This window comes from Poecilia reticulata, linkage group LG5, assembly GCF_000633615.1.
Source record: "Poecilia reticulata strain Guanapo linkage group LG5, Guppy_female_1.0+MT, whole genome shotgun sequence".
In the NCBI taxonomy this organism is placed as follows: Eukaryota; Metazoa; Chordata; class Actinopteri; order Cyprinodontiformes; family Poeciliidae; genus Poecilia; species Poecilia reticulata.
In genome coordinates, this window is record NC_024335.1 from 30,453,296 (window position 1) to 30,474,399 (window position 21,104).

The 21,104-nt window shown below is 39.5% G+C and overlaps 1 long non-coding RNA gene across 1 annotated transcript in view; it reads right to left on the reverse strand.

Annotated features, from left to right (window-relative positions):
* The window catches only part of LOC108166309 (uncharacterized), a 34,778-nt gene that overhangs the window by 2,280 nt on the left and 11,394 nt on the right, over positions 1-21,104 (reverse strand). Inside the window, exon 3 of the long non-coding RNA XR_001776633.1 lies at positions 19,916-19,995. This is a non-coding gene — a long non-coding RNA (uncharacterized LOC108166309). The remainder of the gene's footprint in view (positions 1-19,915; positions 19,996-21,104) is intronic.

Sequence of the window (21,104 nt, forward strand, 5' to 3'; positions counted from 1 at the left end):
ATATATATATATATATATATATATATACTCCAGTATTATATATGACTTGCAGTCTGTTTACGACTCTCTGCCTGCAGAGACGGCAGCATCTTCCGTTCACTTTGACAGTGCGGATTGAAAAGGTCAGCAGGAGCGGCTGAGCTTCTCCTCGGCTGATTGTTGCTAAACTGAAGATTGTTACCAGGCAGATCTGGCAGTTTCACACAGATTTAGTTTCTCACTTGCTCTTTTTTTGTCCCGTTTTTTACCCCCCCTCCTCCTTTTCTCCCCATGTAGCTGAGCTTTTCAGCATGTAACAGATTTGAGAGGTGTTTCATTACTCAGACACTTCTTCTCTCACTGTCTTCACTCACAGCACAGCGTTAAAGCTAAAGTAAAGATAAAAATTGTATTTTTTTTTACATATTTGTTAAAACTGCCACCATGTCGTGACAGGACAGTATGAGACGGATGATCTGTGAAAAGATTGAACTCCTCCACATCCTCCCTGTGCTGCTACTGACCTAAAAACAATCAATCAGAGTCAGGAGGCGGGTCTTAGCGCTGTCAATCATCCTCCTGGATGCTGTTCAACATTCCAATGGAGGAGAATCAACTTACCGTTCCAGGAAAACCGTTGATCCACCGTCATCTGTGGCTGAGCTAACTAGTATTAGAATTCATGGCAGGCTATGTTGTGGTGAATTGGCTGTAGTGAAGCAGACAGAAAGGGGTAGGGGGTGAGAACGAGAGTGATTGGAAGCGTTAAGACCCTCCCCTGGCTCTGATTGGTGGTTTCTGACTGCGTGGTGTATTTCTGCACTGCGAGAAGGAAGAGGCCTTTCATTTTTTTCATGATAATTTGTCTTATACTGTCACGACATAATGATCATTTTAGTAAATATGTGAAAAGTATTTCTTTTTAAATAAATTCTACTGCAGCTTTAAGGCATACCGCCCACTTAAAAACCCCACAGAAAATATTAATTTGAGAGAAAAGTACAACATAACCAGGAGGTTCATTTCTGAGTCCGTTTCAAGTCGAGTGAAGGTTCAGAGAACGAATGAGCAAATGCACAGTAAAGTGAGTTTCTCTGTACTCTTGTCAGCTCGGCGTGACAACGGCTGAGAAAAGTCTCCAGCGGTTTCGTCCCGAGAGAGAGAGAGAAAGAGAGAGAGAGCGCCCACCAACAGGAGTGAATTTGCACCACAACATGCACAAAACACCGTTTAAATATTAATCAAATCTGCCTGGCAACCAATCCCGAGGTCTCGGTGGAGACACACGTCAAGCTTCGAGAGAGAGAAAGAGAGAGAGAGGTCAACCGTTCAACTCAGATGTGAGGATTTTAGGAGAAGTAAAAAAAAAAAAATCAAGACGAAGGAAAGTTGGGAGACGACTTCAAAGGCGGACGGAGAGCTAGCGGATAATCTGCCCGTGCCCTCACCGCCGCTTCACCCACTTTGTACTCGGTCCTGCAGGGGGAAGTCCTCCTGTGATCGACGAGCACCTGCCGGGAGGAAGCAGGAGGAGAAGCTGATGTGTGAATGGACTGATATGTTTCCTGACCCACACTGCGGGGGAATCGCCTTTTAGATTCATAATGAGGCTCCAGCAGTCTGAGAGCGCCAAGGTAATTTTAGCACCGGAGGGGAAGAAGCTGGAAGGACGGGTACATAACATCCGGCCTGCTGGAAATGAGTTCCTCCTCAAAAGGAGACGTGGTCCAACTATCTTATGCGTTTATCAGAACGTATGTTACAAATTGTTTTTAATATGTTATATCATTTTTGTTTTGGAAATATCAAATTGAGTAATTATATGGTCAATAATAAAGCAGCTACTTTTCGCAATTGCAGCGTTTTGATTAAACAAGAAACAATTAAAATCACATAGGAATAAGTTTGTTTGCGTGATTAAAATCATTCCGTATCGTCATCCTCCTACCACTTCCTGTCTTCATCTGTTCAGCCACTAGCAACTTCCGGTTGTTGATCACATGGCTCGTTTGATGCAATAAATGTAACTTGTAAAAATTGCAAAATACTCTTAATTTCAATACAGCCGAAAACCCACTTCATCCTAGCGCAAAAACGTTTAAAAAAACAAAACAAAACAAAACATGTTTTGCCGATTTGTGCAAATTTAAGGTCGGTGGAAACAGCTACTGTGAAGTGAAAAGAAAACCATCAGCATCTTAAACATTTTTGGAACCCCAACACATTCTAGCTGCAAATCTTCTAGGTTACACCTGCATCTGCTGTTCTTTGTTAAAACTGACCTTTCATTTATTAGGTCCCTCACTGTTGAGACTTCCTAAAGATCTAAAAGCAGCTGAGAACGTAGTTTTGAAAAGACGAGTTTCAGTAGGTTTCTGTTTCATGTCTGATAGGTTTTGGATATCAGACTCAACAACTGGACCCACTGAGGGATCACAGACTACATCAGACCAACTAAAGCCAAGTGAACGTATCAAACTCTTGTGGAAAATCTGATGAGGACGACAGCTTGAAGGAGCAAATGTGACGATCTCAGGATGTGAAAATTCTGCTTATAACTCATCACCATTTATCTTCTGCATTCAGTTTTGTTGCCTTCATTCTTTATTTTTTTCCTCCTGCACACACTTTTGTCATAACATAAATTCAAATTACGTTGATTCCCAATTATCCCACTACTTTACTATCAACAGGTCCACACTGCAAAACCTGGCAGCACAAGAAGAACAAAAAGATTTGCTCTGGTGCTGCATCTGAGGGGAAAACCAACAAGATTGCTCAGTTCTGTGTTGTTCTGTTGTCTGCAAGAGAAAAGTAGAGGATTGTACATTCCTACTGCTTCTCCTACTTCCTACTGCTGTGGAGTCACTGAAATCTCAAACACAGATGCAGCGATCGCTCCTACAGGGTGAAATGGGGCTTTTTTTTTTTTTTAAAGAGACATTTGCAAAAGAGGATTGAGTCTCTGCTAAGCTTCCACATCCTGGTGACTGACTTTTCAGTCTCTGGGCTTTTAAGCTCCAACCAAGCAGCAGCCTCACATTTCACCTGCCGTCTTCACTTAGAAAGTTATGCAGCTTTCAAACTATTCCAGATACATTTGAATCCTTATATAGTTGTAGCATTGATAATTAGCAGCAAAGCACTGGATCCCTTTCTCTTGTATACATCACCCATACATTTAAGATTTAGCACGTTATTTCAGTCATCATCGAAAAGCAGTTGCCTCTGGAGGGCAGGAACTTTGCTTATGTGACGTTACGTTGCAACATATGAAGACAATAATTTAATCTCTAACTAGTTTAAATAGAAGTTTTAACACCATTTCAAAAACCTTATGGATTTTATGCGATAGACGAAAACAAAGTAATGCTTAATGGTGAAGTGGAAGGAAAAGGAAACCTAATTTTCATTTCAACGTTTCCTTGGGGTAAAAAAGAAATAAAAAGAATCTGAAAGTTAGAAAGGAGTTCATATTGACCTGTGAGTCGATGCTTTGTTAGTGAGTCTCTGTCCGTCCAGAAACTCTGTCTGGCCCGCACATATCAACAACAAGGCAATTCAAAGTGCTTTACATCATAAAAACACAAACTCAACTCAACAATTGAAACGTTCCACATAACAGTTATGTACCACTTTGTGTTTGTCTGTTACACACAACCCTGATACATTAAAGCTTGTACTTATGAAGATTGTGAAGTCGTTCAGGGAATTTCATTTCTTCGTATTTATGCTTTTTGGAGATTAAAGAGCTAAACTATGCCAGTGAGATGAAAGCATTGAGATTCAAGGGGATGATTTTCTTCCTTGAGCTGTTAGTAAATGTACTCATCAACGCTGCGCCAACCGAACACAGGAACATGTACGTTATGTAACGGAGTAGAACCGATCCAGAAGTGACGGTAAAGCCGTCTGAATATCACCAGAGTTCGCTCGGGTGGAGAGCTCACGGGCTTTGGCGTTTTGTGAAGCGGCCTCCTACGTTTCTGTCGGGACTTAACATAAATCTTCCTTCTGCGACCGACAAGTGGAACTGATACCATCTAAGGTCTGCGAGGTCTGCCCCTCTGAAGGCAACAAGAAACAAAAAGCAGCGGAATCAGCTTGTCCATTTGCATTCTGGAGCCAAGCAGATGGAGCATCTGTCATCCATATTCATGAGGCCGCCGGCTGGCAGCCTTTCACCTTGACCCCTTGCTATGAGACTGTGACCTTAAGACTCAATGGAAGATAATATGCGACCTGTTTGAGTCGCTATGTTTGACCTTTTTTTCCTCCCATGGCTGGGAAAACCGTTCTAATCCTCATAACTCCAGCCTCCAGAGGGATGCCTCGAAACTCTTCAACACGTGTCAAGGAACCCTGAAATTCCCGTAGGCAAAACATGATGAATGGAGGAGGAGGAGATGTTGGGGGGAAATGTCACAAAGACACCTCTGTTTCTGACACAGATGGAAAGTCGTTGAGATATGGGACGTTAAAAAGGTGGGGGTGACTGATTATTTATGTAAATTTGCTCTAGAAAATCAAAGACAACCCCAGAAAAATGGAAATTATGCATTTGCCTTCATCAAGTAACCATGTTACCTTCAGTTGTTATAATTTAACGCCTTGACATTGGGCCTCTGTTTGCTAATTGCTGCTGGCTAGTTTGAAGGAGTGGTGGCGACTCTGTGATGTGGAAGCTGGGAAGCTTTCAAACTGCAAGTCAAGAGGAGCAGTGCCTCATTTTGCACAGCTGAATGGTTGCCATGGGAGAGTAAACAACGTCCTAAGCATGCATGAAAGAATCAAAGTATCACTCCAGGAATGTTTCTGATGAGGGAATAATATAATAACATGTTGTATAGTTCAAACAAATCAATACACAATACTCATAGGTGCCAACATTTTCTTGCGCAGCATTTCAGAATTTGTTATCGCCACCAACAGGCAAAGGCAGCAACAGCTAATTACACAATTAACCTTTACGTCGTTCCAGGAAAAGCCAAAAACAATCACGGTGAAAAATGATGTTGGAAACAGTTGCAGTTCATAATTCGAATGAACGTTTCTCTGAGGTCTCTCTGCCTTGTTTGCTCTGACGTGTGCAAAACGATTTCGCTCCCAGTGATGGGGTATTAATTCTGCCTCACAACACCAATGGAGGTAACCTTTACCTGAAACAGATGGGGGCACACTGCCACCCCATTTGATAGCAACACAGCAGCAATAAGATCTTTGACAGCATGGCTTCTTGGACCGAATCAGAGGTAATGCAGTGATGAAACGTCAACATTCGAGCAAAACAAAAAAGCCCTCCTCAGGTAGCTGACACTTTTTGCTACTTCCTCTGTCTCACAGGAAGTTGCACCAACAGTCAATTAATCGGCAACACTGCAAACATCATGGCGGCTTCAGTCCAGGAGGTAGCCTTAGAAACATTGCTGGGTTCTGTCAACTACAGGTAAAGTACTGACTACTTATAACTACTTTACAAAACCTACTTCAAAAAGTAGGTTAATGTTTTTATGATAAAGCATAACTTCTAACACGTATTATTATCCAAATGAATCATTTTAAGAAACACACCAGGAAGGTAAAGGATAAAGTTTGTTGGGAGAATCTGTCGACAGGATATCTGTCATTGCTAACATTTGTGCGCTATGCAGGTCTGGCAAAGTACAGATTTGCTTAAATCTCTTTAAGAAGAGGAAGAGAAAATCCATTGTTGGAAGAAAACTATGAGCAAGTGCCACTTTTAGTTTTCTAAAGCCACAGAGAGCAGACAGGACCCCAGCAAGAAAGGGTTTCTTGACCATCATAGAAGATGCTATAAGAAGCAAAAATCTTTACAAGATGAGCTACTTTGTGTTAGTCTATCATATGAAATCCAGCAGCTTTATCCTACTTTTTTTTTTTTTTAGCTGGAAAATTGATGATAAACGATAATAACAGAAGTCTGATTGGACTAAAATACAGCTCTTTGGAGATAAAAACAAGGACACTGATTGGCGCAATCACCAAAATGACCAAGATAATGTGCGTTTTATATAAGCTTCGACGGTAACTGAATACAGAGGAAGGACGTTGTTAAACCATGTTTGAATACTTTTGATTATTCAGGAAAAGGCATCAACAAGCTCAGTTATTATTCAAAGCGGTAAATCTGAGTCCATTAACAAAACTTCCTGTATATTCTGATTACAACCCCCCACCAATCTGCCATGATTAACGACGACCCTCAGCTTTTCTCCAAGACACTTATTTGGGATTCAAGCTCATCCTTCCGATTCATATATTTCTTTAACTGCTGCTGTACATAACTTTTTTTGACAGCACCATAATTTTCGGTATTCCCTGCACAGACGCTGACAACGCATTTGTCATTTTATGTTAAGAGATTCCCATGCGGGAAAAAAAAAAGACATTTTCTTTTGCACTGACTGTACATGTAGGCGTAGCCCCTCAGCTGGGGGGGCGGCTGGATAAACGAGGGCGTCCTGCCACTGTGACGTTCAGAGCTACAAGTTTGCCCGGCGTTCTGTGTGCCACAAAAAGTGTGTGTGGGAAAGAAGAGCAGAGCGACAAGTTACCGTGCTGAGGCAAACCGAACGAAGAGAAGGAAACTCAAGGATGTGAGCTGTTGTTCAAGCTAGTTATATCACTGGATGATGTGGTGAATACTGAAACGCTGCAATATTTGTCATCAAATAACGTTGGCTTTAAAAACGGCCATAAAATTGATGTCGTAGTTTGAGTTATTATTAAGTATGAGCCATTGTTAAAAACCAAAATGCTGAGGTGAATACATAGAGCTTGGCACACTATATCCAGGTTGAAGACTCTTTATTTTGAAGTAGTTTCCTGTTGCAATGAAGAAGTCTTTGTCAACATTTTGGGTACTCAGGAGAAATGTTATATATATATAAAAAAACAAAAAGAAACGCTTACAGAGCTACGGAGAAGATATGAATGATTTACAGGAATACTGCGACTAGCTAACCGTCGCTAAGCAATTTTAAGGTTGGCAGTTTATTTATAGCTAACGGACATTTCACCTTTTATAGCTAAAGCTGCAGTATGTAACAACCAATCAGAGCTAGGAGGCTGGTCTTAGTGCTACTGTAACAATAAGCATAAGGGAAAAAAAGGTTCTCCTGATTACACAAGTTTTAAAACAAACATTTTATTCAAATTGCTAACAAGCTGCTCAGCCATTTTCTTTTAGGACAGACCTCCAAATGTTGCTATCACTGACCCGTTCAGCATAATTATCCAAGTCTAATTTTCCAGCGGCTCAAGTCCCACTCATGAAAGCGCCCCCCCCCCACACACACGCACACGCACACACACACACACACGCACACACGCACACACACACACACACACACACCCCCCCACACACACACACCCACCCACACACACACACCCACCCACACACACACAAAGAGGCTCTTCTGTATCCGCCTGTAGCTGGAGGGCTTAAAGTCTGCATGGCATCCGAAACGCCTCAATCTAATCAGGCTCCACTTGTCACCACCGTCCCCTGCATGAGTCTGGCTCCTCCAGTCCCAACACCTGACTGATCAATAAAAACAAGATGGAAATGTTTCACCATCATATTTATTTTTGCTGCCATAACTGTATTGGTTGAAGAAACTACTCTGTCAGAGAAAAAAAAACAAAAAAATGGTTTGTCATCACAACCTTGAGATGGATTTATTTTCTTCTGCACAGCATTTAAGTGTGGAATATAATGTACAAAAAACATCAAATGCATTAGTTTAATACTTGGGTGTATTGGATTAACGGGGGCAAATATGAAAAAATACCATCTAATTTTAAATTTATATCGTCCGGAACAACCAGGTCATCTGAAACCAGATACAGGATTTGCATGCTTTATACTAAAAGATACAAGCTTTTCTCATCTTGTTGTCCATTAAATCAATACTGAATCAGATTAAGCTTTAAGAAAACGAGAATTTTCAAAATTATTTGTATATGCTCAGCATTTAGAATATCATTTTAAATCAAATGATATTTTGGTTTAAAATGATATTGGTTACTAATTTGGCGGTTTGTTTCATTCGAATGTCTGGAGATGATGATTCAACGTTTTCAGCCGTTTTCTTTTCCCCTCATGATTAACGTATTTAAGGCCGACAATTCTTTTTAAGACATTTTAAACCCTAATTTTAGATATGTGAATTTCAGACTTTTTAAGGTGCACGGACACTCTGTATGGATCTCGTTCTCACTCTATCCAGGTCAAAGAGACGTTTCGTACTGGATGGCGATGCGTGATCTCAGTGGACAAAATGAAGGCTGGGAGCTGATAGCTGTTACATCAGCACAGAGCTCCGCTACTCCAACTCAGAGATAATCAATAGTATCAGTGTCACTGACCTGGGGGAAGGACAGAAAGTAGCTGCTGACCATGCGTCCAACTCCAGAGTCAAAGTCAGATTTCACCCCAGGAGAGGAACTATTGTTTGATTTTTCTTTTTTTCTTTCATTAAAAGTAGGTTAGAAACTATACGGAACAGCTGATGAGCTTTAACACAGCTGTTGACAACAGAGTCGCCCCCTGCACCGCTCATCCTCTGAGTAACGTTTAAAGACGTCTCATTTTCAGCGCCTGCAGGTTTGACACCTTTTGTCACACTATCTGAGCTGCCACAGGTGCCGAGTGTGTCCAGGAAGAACCTCGCCGCGGTCACACGAGTAATGGGTGTGAGAAACGCAAATGGCATCATGACTACAGGTGGCTGTGGAGAGATACAGCGTGTCCAAGGAAAACTAATTATGGGAGGTTAAGTACTGGGTAATCAGTCTGGATGTGGGGGGGGGGAATCTAATTTTTCTGGTTTTATAAAATGAAGTGGTTTTATAAAAGTTCACACCATTCTGACTAATATATCTGCCACCTTATTGTTTTCACCATTTTTGCCAACTACTAGCGTTGATGTGTGGATTGAATCATAGCGGTGCAAAGTTATGAAGCGGAAGACGATGGATGCTGGATTTTCTAAATTATTTCGCATCATTCAGCCACCTTTAACGCAACACCTGCAAAGAAAACCCAGTTTTCCCTCAATAAATCCTAATGAGTGGAAATAATCCTAGTGAGTAGAAATCAACCCCAAATCAATGTCAAAATATTGCAGTTGATCACCAGTCATAATCATGTTAAAATAAGGATGTTATACATGTCAGCTTGTGTGCATTAATTGTGAAGTTGTACAATTTAAGTTACAAACTATTTTTTATCTAGTGTAACAGAAAGTAGTATGTGTAAATGGTTCGACTTTTATTCCTGATTATTTTGTCTGAATATCCCAAAAGCTTCTTGGAGTCTCATTCATTTCCTTATGATTTTTGTTTCAGATTCAGTCATTTTTTTCTTCCAGAAAGGTCATCAGGAAGGAATTCAGTAAAGACTTTCGGCTTTTCTCCTTTCGAGGTTCCCAAACTTTTCTATTTCATGGCTCCCCCATTAGCATCAGGGTGGAAACCCCTACTTGTAAACCCACAAATAATGTTACAAAATAAATAAGGAAGCATCAACTGTTATTCTCTATTCTATAATTGTTACATTTGTTAAGCATAAATGCTGCCTCATGCCTTCTGACTTTAGCAGGCTATGCTACGCTAGCTTGAAGAGCAAAGCAGCTTGATGGATTTGACTGGCAGCCAATCAGAAAGAGGAGCATGACACATAGCATTTCAACACATTATTTTACCCTGTATTTTATTTTATTTATTTCCAATTGATTATGCAAAGCCCTGAATTCAGGCTAGCCTTTAGCTTAGCAGTAACATCCAAAGTAAGGCTAGTATGGATCAATGCTTGCACTAGATTAATTGCCCTCTAAAGTAATTTTTGTTGCCTCAAATTGGCAACGTCAGAAATCTTCAGGTTGAAAAAATGAAGCTAACAAACTGTTAGCTTCTAAACTGTTAGCAACTAAAGAAGATAAACATTTTGGAATAATCTCGTTTCCCAGCATGCTAATGGGATGATACCAGTTCTGACTGACTGACAGACAGACAGACAGACAGACAGACAGACAGACAGACAGACAGACAGACAGACAGACAGACAGACAGACATTTCTGTTTAATGTTTAATTTTAGCTTATACTCTATATTGTTTATCTATGTAAATGTATAATAATCACTCCAAAAACTATTTTATGTCTGTAAGGCAGGTCTTTTATCTGGAGGAAATGGTTCCTCTACACAAAAATTTTGTCCAGATCCATTTTGTCTTTTAGCTCCCCACAATAAAAGTATTCATAATTAGATTAGCAGAGTCGCGAGCAAACTCTGATATGTGTCTACAAAGTCTTTGGGATATGGAATTAAATGTTTCTTACTTTCAAAGCAGCAGAATTTTACAATCTTTGGGATGTTTTAAGATGTATTTTTTTGTGAATGATAAGCTCAACATTCCCCAACAAAAATGGTGCCAACAAGCTAAGTCCATTTCTTCATTTCATTATCTTACGACCTGAGGCGTTTTGCTTCCCTGGAGACACGAGCCCTGCTTCCAAACTCCAGTCTTTTTCTACTCACAAACGTATCTCGAGGCAACCAATGCGGCTGCATTATCTACTTTTAAGGATACAATTATCCACAAACCAAATGGCATAAATGAATAAATCTGCATGCCAGATTTAAGTCTGCTTCAGCTCCTTTTTTTTCTTTTTGCACTTCAGTATCAAAGACATTTGCATTTGAACTGATTGTGTTTCTTCCATTGAGTTGCACTAAAAAAAATTTATGAAAGCCACTTATCTACTTCTTGTGCATTTTTACTAGACAAGAACAGAGCATATCTGGTTAATCAATTTACAGTTTCATTTTCTTTCCAATGTTGAGTCATTGTTTTCCTTTTTCATGCACATCTTTTTTTTTTTTGGAAAGCATACGAAGCTCAGAGTGAAATTTTAGATCCAGGAACATATTTTCTCATATTTAGAACTAGATAGGTGATAGCTAGATAGCTTGGATTTCTTTCTTCCAAGAGATTCAAGCTAGCTGGCTAGCAACTGACCTAGCTAGATAGGTTTCTAGGTAGGTAGCTAAGCTACTAAGCTACACAGGTAGCTAGGTAGGTTTCTATCTAGCTCAACATCTACTTAGCCAACTAGACAAATACCTGAATAGTTAGGTAGATAAAAATAAATAAGTTAAACATTATAAAAACATATTTTGAGCAGTAATAATCTTAAACACACAAACACATCACTCAATAGGTAGCTACAAAATCATTTATCACTTAAAACGTACAGCTCTAGAGGCGTTCGAATAAGTCTGTAGTTAGGCAACAAAAACGTCAAGACATTAGGTAAATGAATGTCCTTATTAAAACTTATTCCACAAAATACAGTTCATGTCTCTCTCAGCTGAAGAGACGTTCACGTTAGCTGAAAATTCAGCGTTAAAGGAATAAACACTAAAACGAAAAAACAAGGGAGTTGGATTTCTTTCTTCCATGAGACTCAAGAAAGGTCAGTAAATGACAAAAAGACACGGAAATTACAAATTTGCAAGAAAAAAAAATCAAAATAGAACAGTGGAAGCAGGTAAGTAAAAGTAATATCTACAGAACTTTTCAAATAAAAATGGCAAAGTACTTTATATAATAGCAGGAGGCATCTACAGTACATGAGAAAATTATGTAAATTCCAGCTTGCAGAGATGAGTTTTGAACTGCTTTAAAATAAATAAAAAAGATCAGAGTTCACAGATTTGAAGCTCGGAGAGTCTCAGAGCAACGGTTGCTCTGTTTCCTTTAGTCTTCAGCCTACCGTGAAGCTGGGCCAGCGGGCTCTGATCACAGGACCTCTGGGATCTAATAAGGACATGAGGATGTCAAAGTTGCTCATGTGCTCTGAAAGTCAAAACTAGGAGGGTTTCGGAAAGTTAGAGCAAGTCAGTACAGCTGGAAAGGCAACAGAATGAAATATGTGTTTAACAGGATTTAGTCTTCTCACAAGCATCTTGAACAATCTGTAGCTGATCCAGAGAGGTTTTGACATTTTTCTTACACCTTTCTGCATATGTTTTGCACTAGCTATTTGCAAATAACTCCAATCTGTTCTCAGGTTTTGTATGATCCAAAAAAAAAAAAAAAAAAATCTGTTTATCTGCCTTTGCAGCTTCCAACTGCTTTTTCTTTCTTAGTGATGAATTATGGACCGATATCAAACAGTTTTTTTTCTTTCTCTTTTTTATGCGGCTGCATCCAAACTACAGATATTTTAGCGGATGCTCACGACTTTGCCATAACAGTTTCTGGATTAGGTTGGAGCTTCTGCAGTTCTTTGTACTGTGACTGAGCACAAGACAAACTACTACTTGTGTTGCTTTTTGGCCTCTGGCCTGTCAGCATCTCTGAAAATCACTTGATATTCAGCTGGGGCTCCTGGACTGCTGCTGGTGGAAAACAGGAGCTGCAGACAGCAAACGCTGCTCTCTTATAACAAGTGCCACATTAAGCTGGTTGTTGCCTTGCATGAGATAGAATATTAAAAACGAGCTTTTCCTCCCAAAACAGGAGGGGTTGCAAATTCGTCTCCAATAAGGCAAAAACATTTTTTAGTTTTATAAAACGCAGCAGAGGAAGCAGCTCAAGTGGTTATTATGGGGGAATAAATGATGATGTCGCACATGAAGCATTAGCAATGAAATGACAGAAATGAAATTAGAGATCACATGTGTTGCCAGAATTTCAACACACTAATCTCTGCAGGATCGGGTTTTATTTTTGCAGAATAATGATTACACTGCAGACATTTCACAAAATGACACTGAGACAGTCAGAGAAGTAAAAGAGGAGACATTCTGTCAGCGTCCTGGCCGCTACTGACCCAACCAAATCACTTTTTTCTGTCCTGTCGTACACTCCTTCCTTTTTATAAGGAGTACAGGGAGTGTTTGTGTGTGCGTGTGTGTGTGTGAGTAACGGCTGCTGTGTTTTTCTCTCCTTTTACTTGTTCTGCTGGTAAAAGGAGCTCACAGTGGCAGGAAGCAAAGATAAATAAAGAAGCACTGAAGGAAACAGGCTTCTCAGATAGTGTAGCTTCTAAATGTCCAACAAGACGTCAGAAAGCAGGATTATGTGGATGTTAAGCAGATTTTGAGACTTCAACCTTCAAATTCTCTAAAGTTTTGAATATAACCTTCATATTTCACATTGGCAAACAGAGCTGAACTACTTGCAGCTGAAGATGGTTGTGAAATTCACAGCAGGGTGCCATAAGTACAGTTTTAAGATGGTTCAAAAGAATTAAATACTAAAATCATTCTCTGGACACTTTCTCATTTCTTTTTGATTAGTATTTTATTTTATACTTATTTACAGATTTATAATATTAGTAATTATTTTACTACAAAGATGTGAATAAAATTAATTTCTTTAATTCAAGCAGCACAATTTCACATTAATATATTTTTTAAAAAACCCTCTTTAATGCGAGTGTATTTTTACTTATAGGGGGGAAATTTACAATTGGTTTCAACAAAATAAACTATCAGAAATATGAACGCTGAAAAAAAATCCTGCTATATTATGCGTTTTCAAGCACATAGTGCCATTTTACAGCACATCAAGACACTGTGTTAACTTCAGTTTCTAAAAAAATTGCTACATATATATAAAATATGACTTAAGAAATTTGACTTTGTAATTTAGCACTTTTGCATTGAACGTTATGCAAAAGCAAAAATACTCCCAAAAAAGTGAAATAGCCCTTTACCCTAGGACGCCATTGGAGCATTCATCATTCTTTGCATTGACACAACGGGCAACAATCAAGACCAAATCCCTCCTTAGACATTTTTTACTTTATAAAAGGGAAATCAGAACCACTGACTGCCTCTGTAGTGTTAAAACCAAAACACCTCTGTCTCTTTAAGAGCCTCTCTGAGGCGGCGATCGGTCCACCCAGGCGGTTCACACAGCTAAACAGTTACCATGGAGATTAAAGGATTTCTCAAAAATGCATGAAAGAATAAAGGCAACACTCCAAGTTTGGTTTTGATGAGAGAATAACATTATAAAATGGTGTAAAACTCAAAATGCTGATTTTATATAATACTGCCCCTTTAATAGTTTAATATGCCTTAATATGAATTAATATGCATTAATATTCATAATGGAAACCATGTTGGTTCTACCACAGAAGCTAACATCCACAGTCTTATTCATCTTCAGGGTACAGCCAATCAATGCCAAGAAAAATGATATGTGATAGTAAACCAAACATCTACCCCAACCAATAGCATGTCAAGTAGCAGTATACTGCAGTATTTCAGCTCCCTATGCTGCATTTAAAAAAAAAAATAATAATAAAATATATATATATATATACAAATATGCAGTTTTCACAAATACATCATAGCGCGCTACCTTTTGAAAGGACTTTCAATGTTCTAGTCTATTAAACTGCTCCATGGATTTGGGACTTTATTGTTGAAAAATGGCTCTTTAACCAAAAGATTGTTGCGGTAGTAGATGATCGTGGTGCACTGGTAGTTTTATGATCCCTTTTGCTCCAAAGATATTCCTGTGCTTCAGCACACTTAAACCTGAAAGCATGTGTAATGTTGAAATACCTGATCCCATGGTTCTACACATACTCTCCTGTACGGTCTCCTCCAAGTGGTGACAGTATACTAAGTGGCCATAAGTGCTTTTTTATGGCATCATCTAGTGGGCCTACACCGGTCCTTAGAGATTACATTGTCTCCATGGAGACATAAAAGGGACAGGCCCCGTAAATCAAGCTGCTACACATTAGTGATGGCTAATTAGCCCGTAGCGCTGATGACTGGAGGCTGTCTGCTGCTCATCCTATGCCGTATGTCTCATCAACGGGGCCTAAGGAGAAGCTCCAGCTTTGTGTTTTCATGGATCATTTTACACCTCCCCAGGGTGCATCGGCAATGACACAATTTAAGAACCTTTTTTTTTTCTGTGCTAAACAGAAGAAATGGACAGATGTGAATAAGAAGCACAAATGGGACCGGTTAACCTCATGCTGCTTGCCTCGTAAAAACAAGTTTGGGGCCTGGAATCGGCGTGCTGTGGGAGGGTTCTGGCCGTATATTTCTTTTAATGAAGTCTGGCTATATCTCCCTGCTCTCTGTAACAACCTCTTTGGCTGCTCGCCCTGCTGGCAGCCGGCAAAGAACTCTCAATGTAGATGATTAATTTCGAGGGCACTTTCTTGTCAAAAGGACCTTTACACTTGATAGAAGCAATGTGTTCTGTCAGCCCCTTGAAATTCAAATGATGTCTTCCACTCTGCGTCCCACCGACGGCTTTGAACATCCCCATGAAAGGAGAGCAACCGAGATGGGACCGACGGGGAGCCGACGGAGAACAGAGAGGTAAAAATCAAGTCCCTTCCTAAGAGATGACAGGACCGAACCCAGAAGACAAAAATAAACTATTAAAAACATGTCAAAGGAGTTGAAATGTATAGAAATGTGGCTATTTTTATGACGGCACTGCTGCTGCCTCTCACATGTTGGCAGGCGCCTGCCAACTCTACCAGGTGTAAAGATAAAAGTCTGTGGATGTAGAGTCAAAGCGAGCCGAAACGTCTTTTTTTATTTACTCCCGTAGCTTTTAGAGTATTAGTTTGTGTCCAAAATGTGAACAAAATGCACATTTTGTTCACATGCATTGAACAAAATGCATGTGAACAAAATGCAAATGTCATGTAAACCCACATACAATGAGAAAATGAACTCAGTGGCATTAAGTAAAGTTTAAACTTATTCACCACCTCAATTTGTATGTCTAATAATTTTTTATTGCCGCACAATCAAAAATAAAGACAAATCATTTAGGCATTCTGTCCGAAGTTGTTGAAATATTACATAAAAATTACCTCTTTTGCTGGTTTAATAAATAAAAATTTGACTACATAAATTTGCATTAGCTCAGGTGCACAGCACTGTAAAATACTAATATTTTGCGCAGTTTAGACAAGACTGCCCTGGTCTCTCTAGAGATCAAGTCTCTTTGAGACCTAACTAGTCTAACTTGCTTGATTACTACCAAAGAGACCAAGTTAGTAATCCTGAGCTTGTACTATATTTTGTAAAATTGTTAGCCATGCACTCATTTAACCCCTTGTTTCATTTTAGTTGTTTATTTTTCTCAATAAAACTGGCACGGATTGTTCACAGGCCGTTCTCTGAAAGCACAATTCAGTCCCCTGCTTTTCCACCGGCTAGCTCTCAATTCTCCAAGTCCCACTTTTATCCTAGCTTTTACTTTCAGGGCTTTACATGGACAAGCACGAGTCTAAATTACAAGACTTTTCATCCTGATGCAGCCGGTCCCTGAAGGCCTGTGATCAGAGCATCTTACCAGACTTTTGCTTTCACTGCTCTGAGACTCTGCAACTCTCTTAGCTTTAAATCTGTGGACTCAGTGATTTCTTTCAAAAGGAGCTCAAAACTCACTTCAGTTTTGGTTTCACAAAATATTGTTGTGTCTTAGGTTTGCTTTTTACACTCTTTACTTTAATTTCTTACTGTAAATCATTTGTTGATCTATATCTTGAGAACACTTTACAAATGGTAAAGGAACTGAACTTATCACTTTTCTAAAGACACAGCAACCATTAAATGCAGGCATGATCGTACACCAGAACACAGATCAGTGGGGAGTTTGGGGTTAAGTTCCTTGCCAAGAGGAAGATTTACATGATGCAAGCAAGGAAACTGGACTCAAACTCACAACTTTTTATAAATGATTAGCTGTTGGGTCCTCTGTAAGTGGTTATGGTAATTTTCATAACTTAGTCGATTGGTATGTCCATACTAATGGCTAAATCAGAGACTATGTCTCTTCTGACAAATGGTCAACAAAAAGGTTTCCTTGTATAAATATCATCATAATGTAATCAGTGAGTCTAAGGACTGAACACGTGTTGACTTGAGCCTGGTGAGTCCACTGACAGATGAAACACTGACGGTAGAAGCAATCACGCTCTGAAGTGTCTCAAACATTCATTAATTAGGCGTCTATTTAATGATCCACAAAAACCATCAAGTTACAGCAAACTAAATCAAAAGCGTTACACCAAACACATCCTGTATTTTCCATGGATCAAACCATTTTCAAAGCAAATATTTTCCAAATGCCACATGGTAATGAAAACAAAGATGTATTAGGACCAAAAAAGGCCTTTTTGACAAAAGTGAAGTTCACTCTGCACTACGGAGGTGAGTGTGTTAAACGCCTCCTGTCCACCAATTAACCTGCCTAATTTGATTGGAGTCTTACACTTTGCCAGTAGAGCTCAGTGTTCCTGAGGCGTTGAGTGATGTTGAGCCGTTTCTAGAACATAGTGGCTCAAAATGTTCGCTGCTTCAGTTGCCCATCAAGTGGTGTCAGGTTTGCTGGAAAGGTTGTGCTTTTATTTAGAGCTGAGAAAATCTTCATTCCCACCAATTTCATGCTCCCAGATCATAATGAATGCAGCAGGGCTGTTTTGTTTGAAGCACTGTTGATTACTGATTGGCTGCAGCTGGTGGGACAATCCTCCAACTCCAAAACACCTGACTCCACTTATGTAATTAGACATGCACACACACACACACACACACACAGACAGACAGAGAGAAAGAAGGCAGCAGATTGCAAAAGGCATGCGATCAATACTGCTTTTCAAATGCTCAATCTATGTTGCGCTTCTTTCCTGAACAGTAATGACCTCTAACTCACAGCAAGGAGAATAAAACACAGAACTATTGTTTATCAGATCACAACATAAACTGCATTGTATTCTGTTGGGATTTGATAGACTAACACAAAGGAGTACATAGTTCTAAATGTGGGGGGGGAGGATGACTACGACACATGGTCTTCAAAACGTTTTACAAAACAACTGCAAGGTCATCATTTTTATTCAGTTTTCTAGTCTCGGCTCTTTCTTGGCCTACCAGGTCTTCTTCAAGGGCTCCCCTGTCACCCAGCTCCAGATAAGGTAAGCTAAAATACTACTTTAGGTTTGACCTAAACGGAGTACCCTCTGTTTAATACAATGATTGTGACAAACCACATGCTGGAACTCTTCTAGATGTTTTTCTTGCCTCTCTATTAGGACTCCAAAGGACAAAGACATCAACTTTACAGCATTTATGGGTTCAATGAAATAAGCTCACCATCAAAGAGGAGGAGTTGCTGCTAATGTCACAATCCCCAAGACAATGTTCATGATCTGACAAGCAGGGGGCATCTACAACATTTAGCAGGGGCTTTTAATGTTGCGTCTGCTCCTCATATTCTGCCTCACAGCAGCCCACATGTTGAGTTACCAGCTCACCGAAGAGTATGTGAAGCCGCCTAATAAAGTTCTTTCTAATCCTTATTGTTAATAATGAAGAAATGTCACTTTTTGCCGAGCCCCAACACTTCCAGTGAAGTTTTGGTGCTCGGCGTATCCGTGCCAAAAGCTAACAAAAATCCGTTAGCGAATTGGGTCACAAAGATGAATATGCACAGTAAGTAGAGTTGCTGCACAGATAATAGCCGCGCTCACAAGGATGAGTCAGAACCAGTCCCACCCTCATCTGCTTATAGTCATCTAATTTAGACAGGTAGATGGATGGGGAGGCAGGGGGAAGTTGTCATGTTCTCTCTGCTTGGCCCGCTTTGTTTTGACTTTTATTCATAAATGAGGAAATATTGTCGGCCTGTGCTTCGGCGTTGCGGTGTACTGAGAGGCAAGAGGAGCTTCTCTTTGTAAGCAGAAAAGCAGTGAATGTAGCAGAATACCATCTACTAGGGTCTGCCAGTTCTAAGAACCTGAACGCAGTGAGGCTGCAGGAGCGAGCACAAAGATGCAGAGGGAGAGAGAGAGTCCTATCGGAGCCTCACAATGATGCAGCAGTTCAAAGTATTATAAGCAGAAATCTCAAACAGCAGCGTTTAATGAGGGCTTTGGAGGGAGCAAGACTAGCCATGGAAATGTGCACGAAGATGTGCTTTGTTCATTTTCAAAGAATAACTATGCAGCACACAACCAGGTTGACATATGGGGTTGTGCTCATGTTTTTATTCCCCAACCTTATAAATTTGACCTTGTTGGCTCTTGGTATTTTACAACATGGCTGGCACACTCCTTTATCTTCATATTACACAAAGAGAATAAGTAGGTTCTGTGTTTTTGTAAAAAAAAAAAAGCTAAAGATACAGTTTTTAAATTAGTAAATGTCCTGTGACAACATTTGGAAAATAATAATTGCAGATGTGATTGTCTGAAAGGATTAAAGGAAATGTTTAAACAAAATAACATGAAGGCGTCTAAAGAAGTTGAACAATGGCCAAAAGGTAAAACCAAAGAAACTGACCCGTCTCCAGTTGCTGTCTTTTTTTGTGCCAAGTTTCTTTCTGGTTATTGAATCATGAAAACAAATCCTAACTGAGACCTGCAATCTTAACATTTTCTGGGTTCCTTCTTTTGTATTTACTCAGGTTTTCTTTAGATGATGCTGAAATCCGATGATCAGAAACATTTATTTGTAAGTAAAGAACTTAAATAAATCTGTATTATATTTATATTTGCTTAAGGTACTAATCCTCTTTGTGAGGCATGGAAATGGGGAAAGTGGTCACCCAGAATGCAACAGTGTCTCAATCAAACACTGCAGGTTTTTACATAATGTGATAATTATTAACAAAGAACTGCTTTTTTTTTCCCCCTCTTGGAATCACTGTATATTTTTCCATATTTCCATGATAAAACATTTTTAAAAAGCCTTTGGACATTTCACTTCCTCATCTATGAATGTTGTTCAGGTTTCTAAAAATAAACTCAAGGCACTCAAATGTGCATTGCTGAGCGTGCGTTTTCAAGCTTTGATTGCCAATTGCTCCATGTTTTGCTAACCTAATTTCCCCCCTCCCAGCAGCGATTACCTCTGGCTCTGTGGGTAGACGTAGCACACATGGATGGACCATCATCTCTATCCCCAGCGTGCCTGCTCCAGTCTCATGACCTGGGGGGGATAAATATAGGAGAAGAGTGCTAAACAACAGCCTAGATCCATTTCCTTGTTTGTTTCCTGAGGGCAAGTATGATGAATAGCTCTCCCCCGTGGTGCTGTGCTCCTATCGCTCTTGTGTGAGGTTGCATATCCAGGGGTTAGGATGTTCTCGGCTAATGAAATTCGAACTGTGATTTTAAATAATGTTTAATGAGAAGAACATCTCGACTCCAAAAAGGCTTCAGGCTTATGAGAGGGGTGTCAAATCTAAAAAAAAAAAAGAAGAGTTTTGTCTTTCCTCGCTGCATATCAGATTTAAAGCAAAGAATAAATTTATACCCAAGTAGATAGGATGTTAAGACTGGTGAGCTATTACTCATACATTTTAGAGAGAATTGTAGATGTGTAGTTGAGTTTTAAATGCTAATTTTCCAACAATCTAACTACTTTTTATATGTCTCCTTTCATATTTTTCTGACTCATGATCAGCTTTATTTTCAAGGTTTTCACATAATTTGACTTCAGATTTGTTTTGCTCTCAAGTAAGAAATTTGAAATATTAAGATATATAAAAAGTGAAAAAGGGATTTTGGAAATTTTGCCTTGTATGTTGTTCCGTACATTTCATCATTTCCTTTGTTGTTGCTTTTCAACAGATTATTTTATTTTTTTTAAATCAGCCCTATGTGTATATTTTAGGCTACTTATATTAGCCTTTTAGTTGCATAATTTTATGTCTTGTTGTCTTGGGAAAATAAAACATAAAAGTTTTCTGTTTTGTTCAGCAGCGTGGGACATTTTTATGATTTTTATGATTCAACTCCTGATTTAAGAAACCCCAAAAGCCTTTTTATCCCGTTATCACAAATACAAGAAGGAAACAGAAATCAGCCATGACCTTGATGAAGCAGCTGTTGCAGTTCATAAGTCTAGGGAGGATTATGATTTCACGATTCTGGGGTTATTGATTTCTGCTGCTCCTTATCTGTCGTCCTCCCTTGGTGTGTGTTGCCGTCTCTGTGAGGAACGGGCTGCTCAGCTGCTGACTCACTGGTGTTCAGTCATTCGATCAAGGGCTCAGCATTTTATTTGGATTTTCTTTTTTAATTTGACCTTTCCAA